At 38.4% G+C, this 9,967-nt stretch overlaps 1 pseudogene; it reads left to right on the top strand.

The window, feature by feature from the left end:
* The first annotated feature begins 678 nt into the window (after nt 1-678).
* LOC123856461 (olfactory receptor 52A5-like) lies at nt 679-1,634 on the top strand (annotated as a pseudogene).
* Nucleotides 1,635-9,967: the final 8,333 nt, after the last annotated feature.

Here is a 9,967-nt window from a genome sequence, read left to right as displayed (position 1 = left end):
CATAGTGTATGTATAGACTTGTTGAATTACTATGTTGTGTATCTGAAACTAAAGTATTATCATGTATCAATTACATTTCAATAATAACAAATAACCAAACTCATAAAAACAGATACAATTGTGGATACCAGGGGCTGAGGGGTGAGGAAACACAGGAGATATTTTATTAGTAGAGAAATAAGTCCTAGAGATCTAATGTACAGGATAGTAACTATAAACAATAGTATTACATCAAAAGCATCAAACTTGCTAAGAGACTAGATCTTAATCATTTCCACCACAAAAAAGAAAATAGAATAATGTGATGTGATATGTTAGCTAAACTATAATGGCACTCACATTGCAATATGTGAATGTATCAGATCAACATGTTGTGCACCTTAAGCTTAGAAAATGTTCAATGTCACCTGTAATTCAATAATAAAAAAAGGAATGAGAAGATTACCATCATTTATCTAACTAAAGTATGCTTTGCTAAAATAAAGCTTGTAGTCTTATTTTAATTTTGATAAAGGAAGGAGAAGATAGAATATGCTTTACCTAACTAAAGTATACTTTGCTAAAATAAAGTAATTTCTTCTTATTTTTTATTCATGTAAAAATAATATTCCCATGTCTTGACAGGGAATAGAAGATGAAACAGCAACACTATTACTTGATTCTACAGCCCAAATCATCATGTTCATACCCAATGGTTCTGTCTTCATGCCTGCGTCCTAACACTCACTGGGATTCCTGGGCTGGAGTCAGTGCAGCATTGGATTGGGATTTCATTCTGTGTCATGTATTTCCTCGCTGTGATTGGGAATTCCTGAATTTTAGGTATAATCAAATATGAGCACAGCCTCCATAAGCCCATGTACATATTTTTGGCCATGCTGAGGGCCACAGACATTGCACTTAGCACTTGCATTCTTCCCAAAATGTTAAGCATCTTCTGGTTTCATTTGCCAGAGATTTCCTTTGCAGCCTGCCTTCTACAAATGTGGTTTATTCACTCATTCCAGGCAATTAAATCAGGCATCCTACTGGCAATGGCCCTAGATCGCCATGTGGTCATCTGTGACCCCTTGGGACATGTCACCATCTTCTCCCAACAATTCTTGACCCACATTGCAGTTGGGGTGACACTCAGGGCTGCCATTCTTGCAACACCATGCTTGGTGCTCATCAAATGTCGTCTTAAACTCTACCGAACTACAGTCATCTCCCATACTTATTGTGAGCACATGGGCATTGTGAAGCTGGCCACTGAAGATGTCCAGATCAACAAGATATAAGGTCTTTTTGTTGCCTTCAGTATCTTAGGGTTTGACATAATCTTTATCATCTTGTCTTACGTTCAAATCTTTATCACTGTGTTTCAGTTGCCCCAGAAGGAGGCACGATTCAAGGCCTTTAATACCTGCATTGCCCACATCTGTGTCTTCCTACAGTTCTACCTCCTTGCCTTCTTCTCTTTCTTCACACATAGGTTTGGTGCTCACATACCACCGTATGTTCACATTCTCTTATCAAACCTGTACCTGTTAGTCCCTCCTTTCCTCAACCCTATGGTCTATGGTGTGAAGACCAAACAAATTCAAGACCATGTCCTGAAATTATTATTTTCCCAAACAATTCTTAATCACTAGTAGCTCCTTCTTACAGGCATTTCAGGTTGATTCAGACTAGCAGTATGAACATGCTAAAAATTAAATCTTCTCTAAATATGTATATTCCAAAAAAATCTTTCACTCTCAGATGCTCATAACTGAAGGAGGTTTTTTTTAAAAAAATCATGAAATACCTAAGAACTTTGGTTTGCCACTCATATAAAGAACAAAAATCTCTTATGCTGAGATTTCAAGCTGTTTCAGTTTTTCTTCTGCTTTTGCTTTGTCTGTTTAAACCTAGAAGTTCCTCTTTGGCAACACTTAGATCTACACAGAAATAATATGTGAAAAAACATCACTTGATCTCAGGTAACTTCCAAGGACCATGTCACATGTCAGTATTCTTCAACTGCTAACCCAAGACATAGCTACAATTCTGGCTATGTCTTATTTTCAATATCAGAGTACACAAATATGTGAAGCAAATGTTAATACAACTGAAGAGCTAAAGAGACAGAAACACAAAATAGTAGGGGAGTTCACTACCCTACTTCCAACAATGGATAGAACATACAGGCAGAAGGTCAGTATGTCCTTTGACCAAAAGGACCTAACATGCACATACAGAATATTTCCCCAACAACATTAATACACGTTTCACTAGTGCACAAGAAACCTTTTCCAGGATAGGTCACATGTGCGATCAAAGAGGATGTCTTAAATATTTAAGAAGATTGAAATAATACTATCTTTTCTGATTACAATATAATGAAAATGGAAATTAATAGAAGAAAAACTTAAGAATATTCATAAATATATATAAATTAAACAACACAGTCTTGAAGAACTGATGGCTCATGGCTTAGAGAAGAAACAAAAAGGGTAATTATAAAATCTCTTAACAACAGACAGAATGGGAGGACATATCAAATAAAGGGCTAGTATCTAAAATCTATAAAGAACTTATCAAACTCAACACCCAAAGTATATATAACCAATCAAGAAATGGGCAGAAGACTTGAACAGACCTTTCTACAAAGAAGACATCCAAATGACCAACAGACACATGAAAAAGCGCTCAACATCAGTCAGCATCAGGGAAATACAAATCAAAGCCACAATGAGACACCACCACACACCAGTCAGAATGGCAAAAATTAACAAGGCAGGAAATGACAGATGTCGGCGAGGATGCAGAGAAAGAGGAACCCTCCTACACTGTTGGTGGGAATGCAAGTTGGTGCAGCCACTCTGGAAAACAGTATGGAAGTTCCTCAAAAGGTTGAAAATAGAGCTACCCTATGACCCAGCAATTGCACTACTGGGTATTTACCCCAAAGATACAAATGTAGTGATCCAAAGGGGGCACCTGCACCCTGATGTTTATAGCAGCAATAGCCAAACTATGGAAAGAGCCCAGATGTCCATCGACAGATGAATGGATAAAGATGTGGTGTATATATATACAATGGAGTATTACACAGCCATCAAAAAATGAAATCTTGCTATTTGCAATGATGTGGATGGAACTAGAGGGTATTAAGCAAAGTGAAATAAGTCAATAAAAGAAAGACAATTATCATATGATCTCACTGATATGTAGAATTTAAGAAACAAGGCAAAGGATCATAGAGGAAGAGAGGGAAAAAAATGAAACAAGACAAAACCAGAGAGGGAGACAAATCATAAGAGACTCTTAATCTTAGGAAACAAGCTGAGGGTTGCTGGGGAGGGGGTAGAGGGGATGGGGTGGTTGGGTGATGGACATTGGGTAGGGTATGTGTTGTGGTAAGTGCTGGATGTTGTGTAAGACTGATGAATCACAAACTTGTACCCCTGAAGCAAATAATACATTATATGTTAATTAAAAAGGGAAAAATGAAGGGGGGAAATTGGAGGGAGAGATGAGCCATGAGAGACTATGGACGCTGAGAAACAAACTGAAGGTTCTAGAGGGGAGGGTGGGGGGGATGGGTTAGCCTGGTGACGGGTATTAAAGAGGGCACGTATTGAATGGAGCACTGTGTGTTATACGCAAACAATGAATCATGGAACACTACATCAAAAACTAATGATGTAATGTATGGTGATTAAAATAAAATAATAAAATAAAATTTAAAAAAAGAATAATGAAAACACATCAAACTAAAGCCTATGGAATACAACAAAAGCAGTACTAAGTTAGAATTTAATAAGAATAAATGTCTACGTTCAAAAAATTAAAGATCTCAAATAAATAATCTAACTTTACACCAATGAACTAGTAAAAGAAGAATGTATCATATGACCTCACTGATATGAGGAATTCTTAATCTCAGGAAACAAACAGGGTTGCTGGAGTGGTGGGGGGTGGGAGGGATGAGGTGGCTGGGTGATAGACATTGGGGAGGTATGTGCTATGGTGAGTGCTGTGAATTGTGTAAGACTATTAAATCACAGACCTGTACCTCTGAAACAATACAGTATATGTTAAAAAAAAGAAGAAGAAGAAGATAGCAGGAAGGGGAAAATGAAGGGGGGGGAAATCAGAGGGGAAGATGAACCATGAGAGACTATGGACTCTGAGAAACAAACTGAGGGTTCTAGAGGGGAGGGGTGGGGGGATGGGTTAGCCTGATGATGGGTATCCCAAGGTTTGTCCTCTGTCTTGCATTTCTACTTCTTCATTTGACACTGGATGAGGAATCTATCCTTTCCCCCATTTATTTTCTATGCATGTCTAACTCCTGAGTTCATGAAATGATTCTTTGGTTCAAATGATCTATATTTCATTAAGAATTAATGAACCTATCTTTGTGAATGGTGTTAGAGAATTCTCTAACACCATTCACAAAGATAAACTCAAAGTGGATGAAAGACCTTAATGTGAGACAGGAATCCATCAAAATCCTAGAGGAGAACATAGGCAGTAACCTCTTTGACATTGCCCACAGCAACTTCTTTCAAGATACATCTCCAAAAGCTAGTGAAACAAAAGCAAAAATGAACTTTTGGGACTTCATCAAGATAAAAAGCTTCTGCACAGCAAAGGAAACAGTCAACAAAACAAAGAGGCAACCCAAGAATGGGAGAAGATATTTGCAAATGACACTACAGATAAAGGGCTGGTATCCAAGATCTATAAAGAACTTCTCAAACTCAACACCCAAAAAACAAATAATCAAGTCAAAAAGTGGGCAGAAGATATGAAAAGACACTTCTCTGAAGAAGACATACAAATGGCTAACAGACACATGAAAAAATGTTCATCATCATTAGCCATCAGGGAAATTCAAATCAAAACCACATTGAGATACCACCTTACACCAGTTAGAATGGCAAAAATGGACAGGAAAAGAAACAACAAATGTTGGAGAAGTTGTGGAGAAAAGGGAACCCTCTTACACTGTTGGTGGGAATGCAAGTTGGTACAGCCACTTTGGAAAACAGTGTGGAGGTTCCTCAAAAATTAAAAAATAGAGCTACCCTATGGCTCAGCAATTGCACTCCTGGGTATTTACCCCAAAGACACAGATGTAGTGAAAAGAAGGGCCATATCCACCTCAATGTTCATAGCAGCAATGTCCGCAATAACCAAACTGTGGAAAGAGCCAAGATGCCCTTCAACAGATGAATGGATAAAGAAGATGTGGTCCATATATACAATGAAATATTACTCAGCCATCAGAAAGGATGAATACCCAACTCTCACATCAACATGGATGGGACTGGAGGAGATTATGCTAAGTGAAATAAGTCAAGCAGAGAAAGTCAATTATCATATGGTTTCACTTATTTGTGGAACATAAGGAATAGCATGGAGGACACTAGGAGAAGGAAGGGAAAAATTGGGGGGGGGGGGGAATTGGAGGGAGAGATGAACCAGGAGAGACTATAGACTCTGAGAAACAAACAGGGTTTTAGAGGGGAGGGGGGAAAGGGGATTGGTTAGCCTGGTGATGGGTATTAAGGAGGGCACGTACTGCATGGAGCACTGGGTGTTATACGAAAACAATGAATCATGGATCACCACATCAAAAACCAATGATGTATATTGTATGGTGACTAACATAACATAATAAAATTTAAAAAATAAAATAATAATAATAATAAAGAATTAATGAACCTAAATTGGCCAAAACTCATGCTAATGGCAGCTCTGGACTATGGGACCCAGGAAACTGACCTCTACTCTTCTATGTTACCCATTTACCCATTTTCCACATCCTGTAGTCAGCAAAAATGAGTCCTCCTGCCTCCTAGAGATTCCTTGCTTCTAGGTATTGCTAAGGTGTATTACAGCATGTCAGTTATTTTAAGCATATAAATAATGTTCAGGAATTCAGTTGTTAATAATATAGGCAAAATAAGATGCAGTCTTATAAGAAATACAAAAATAGCTTGGAATTTTGACCCAGAATAGCCAAAGTACATTGATTTACATAATCTTTTCCAAAACTCTTCCTTCACACTCCTTTGAAAGGACATCTAGTCTTACATAGATACAGACAATAGAGAAAGATGTAGATATCTACATATATTACACACTTGGATGTCAGCTGTTACTCTCTGCTCTGTAATAGCAAGCTTTTATGCTATATGTGGGTCAGAATCAGATTTGCTGGGTCAAACTGACAGCTCTAGACCTAGAGACAGTGGAAAATAATAGTACTATTTGGTAGCTGGAATGTGGAATATGAAGAAATTCATCAAACTCTGACTCAAATGCCCTTTCCAAGCAAAATAAAAAAGTATAATTATTTTGTCCACAGGTCCAGAAGTACATAACAGACAGGTCAGTAATTGGTTCCCTTACTCAGACGATCTGGTGGTTCTAATGCATTTGGCCTGCCATGCACAAAACCTCTTCTTGTGGACTAGTGCTTGTGGAAATTCCCCCTGAAATAGTGATGGATATCTATGGATCTGTTTTTTACCTTCAATAGTATAAATGAGATGGATAATATGATCTTAGCATTCTGCCAAAGTCAGAGAGACTCATTATGATGATTGGATAAAGAACAGAATTAGAATAGAAGAGTACCACTGACTGAGACACTTTATTCTTGTGTTTCTGGAGACCCAAGGACATTATGTCCATCTCCAACATTACAGTCTTCATGCCTTCTGTATTGACACTAATAGGGCCCTCTATTCTTGCACAAATAGGTCAGGACAATTAATACAGTCTTGAACAGGAAATTGCCTGAAAAGGAAAAATACATTTTGTAAAGGGTCATTTTAATGAGTTCTAGAAACTTCAAAGTGATCCTTCCAAGAGATTGCATCAGTTACAACAACGACTAATAACACTTAAATGTCTGAATCCTCAAACACTGGTTATGATTGAGAATTTTAAGCTTTGACAGTCTGATTGGTGAATTATGATTACTTTATAATTAGCATTAAAAAAGAGTACAATAACTCTGCTGCTTTTTCCACTTGTATGTCATTTCTTTGAAGTACTTTATTGCTTCTTTTGACCATTTTCTGATTTGAGTTCATTTTTCCTTTGTGTGTTTAAAATCTGATAAATAAATATTGAGTTCAAGTTTTCAAGGGTTTTATTCCTCAAGATTTCATGATAGAGCTTCCAATAGGCCATGGGCTTTTCCTAGGAGTAGTGATTGCAGATTAAGAAAGAGGTCTGAATGTTAGTGAGTGTTGACCCATTGGGTGCAGGAGCTAACTATTCTCACTCTTGGTGTTGGCTTTCAGGTGAGGAACAAAAATACACTGATCCTCTGTTAGGAAAACCCAAGTTTGGATGTCTGTGGCTGGAAAGGCCAATGTTCAAGAGAAGAGTGTTGATTGGAAAGGAATATGAGAGTTATTCAGGAGGCTAGCCACCTGGGTAGAAGGCAACTTCTTGTCCAAAGGCCACCTCTGAGGTTTCTGCCTGGCCCAGGAAATTTTTTTAAAAAGATTTGTTTATTTATTATTTGAGAGAGAGAGAGAGTGCATGGGGGGCACAGGGACCAGGGGCAGAGGGAGAGAGAGAGGTGAGCAGGGAGCCAGATGCAGGGCTTGATCCCAGTACCCTGATATCCTGACCTGAGCTGATGGCAGACACTTAACCAACTGGGCCACCCAGGCACCTTGGCCCAGGGATTTTTAAATGGGTTCAAGCCACTAAACCAATAAAGGGAGTACTGTGGTCTGTAACATTTCTTGCTTCTGTACAGACTCCATGCTGCCAGCTATAGAAGTTATCCCAGTGTTCACTCGTTGTGCAGGTGGTGGGGTGTGGGCTGGTTCCTTAATGCCTGGGAATTGTGCAAGGGGGCTTGGTCTCTGTTTTGTAACATGCATGAATTCTCTGTTCTTTCAAGGAAAGAATGCATGATATATAGATATACAAAGAAAGGTTAGTTAATGAATCATGTGGGCACAGAGCATTTGCTAATGTTTAAAGACTAGTAAAACCACAAGGAGATGCCATCTTACATCAGTTAGAATGGCAAAAAGTAATGAGGCAAGAAACAACATATGTTGGCAAGGATGTGGAGAAACGGAACCCTCTTACACTGTTGGTGAGAATGAAAGCTGGTACAGCCCCTTTGGAAAACAGTATGGAAATTCCTCAAGACATTAAAAATAGAGCTACCCTGGGGTGCCTGGGTGGCTCAGTCATTAAGCGTATGCTTTTGGCTCAGGTCATGATCCTGGGGTCCAGGGATTGAGCCCCGCATCGAGTTCCCTGCTCAATGGGAAGCCTGCTTCTCCCACTCCCACTGATAGTGTTCCCTCTCTCGCTGTCTCTCTCTCTCTCTGTCAAATAAATAAATAAAATCTTTATAAAAAAAATAGAGCTACCCTATGACCCAGCAATTGCACTACTAGGTATTTACCCCAAAGATACAGATGTAATGAAAAGAAGGGGCATGGGCACTCCAGTATTCATAGCAGCAATGTCCACAATAACAGATAAAGAATAAATGGATAAAGAAGATGTAGTTCATATATACAATGGAATATTGCTCAGCCATCAGAAAGGATGAATACCCACCATTTGCATCAACATGGATGAAATTGGATGAAATTAGGCTCAGTGAAATAAGTCAAGCAGAGAACGATAATTATCATATGGTTTCTCTCATATGTGGAACACGGAGGACCGGTGAATGGAGGGAAAAATGAATGGGAAGAAATTAGAGAGGGAGACAAACCGTGAGAGACTCTGGACTCTGAGAAACAAGCTGAGGGTTACAGAAGTGATGGGGATGGGGGAATGGGGTAACCGGGTGATGGGTATTAAGGAGGGCACATGTGGTGATGAGCACTGGGTGTTATATGCAACTAATCAATCATTGAACACTACATGAAAAACTAATGATGTATTATATGTTGGCTAATTGAACATAATAATAATAAAATAAATAAAAATAAAGACTACTAGGTTAGCCAGAGGGGCTGAGGTGGCTTCACCTTCTGTATTTCTGCAGGCCCTTATCTAAATGACTAATCTGGAAAGCATAACTTGCAATATTTGACCTCTGTCTGTCCTTATTCTTCTTACATAAAACTGCCCATGGCACACTTTAGTGTATACCAGATACTGGTTTTTAGTATATTCAAAAAATAGTGTGACTGACACTGCTCTCTCTCATTATCAGCTACTTGTCACTCATCCTATGCCCAGTTTATGCAAAGCACACATCTCCTTTTGTCTCTTTGGATTCGACGGGTCTGGACATTTCAAGGAATAGATCATACAATACATGGCATTTTATACCTGGCTACTTTCACATAGCATAAAACGTTCAAGGTTCACCTGTGTCATAGCATAAACAGAACTTATTTTATTTTATTTTACTTCACTTTATTTTTGTGTATACTTGACACAATATCACATTAGTTTTAGGTGTACAACCTAGTGATTCAACCTTATGCTAACTTCATCACAAGTGTGAAAACCACCGATTTCCATGCACCACAATGATAGAGCTTCCTTTTTTCAAGAAATGTAACACTATTTTATTATCCAATATGCATATTATATTCCAATTTCCCCGGCCATATAATATATTTTATATAATATATCTGAATGAAATGTCAATGCATGAGTATACCCAAGACCCAAGTCTGCTTTTGAACCTGGCAGTCAGGACTCTGCCCACATAAGTATTTTCCCTGATCCATCTCCTCTCTGCATGGTAAGGACTCCTACTCGAATTCAGACAATTCCGCAGATAGTATAGACATGGTCAGGCCCTTCGATTTTGTGTTTCTCTTAATTCCTATAAACTTATATCTTCTCACTTGATGAACTTTATCAACCATTGCAGTAAAAGCTATTCAACTCCATTTCTAACACTGTTGTATTGAAAAATTAAACTTTTGTTTCTGGTTTTCTGTAGAACACTTGTGGATAAAGAGCCACTTTTGAGAAT

The sequence above is a fragment of the Mirounga angustirostris genome, unplaced genomic scaffold (genome assembly GCF_029215605.1).
Source record: "Mirounga angustirostris isolate CCGP_5_RB_7025 unplaced genomic scaffold, mMirAng1.0.hap1 SCAF_13, whole genome shotgun sequence".
Lineage (NCBI taxonomy): Eukaryota > Metazoa > Chordata > Mammalia > Carnivora > Phocidae > Mirounga > Mirounga angustirostris.
The sequence above is the reverse complement of the archived record's forward strand: the minus strand, read 5'-3'. Positions and strand labels throughout refer to the sequence as shown.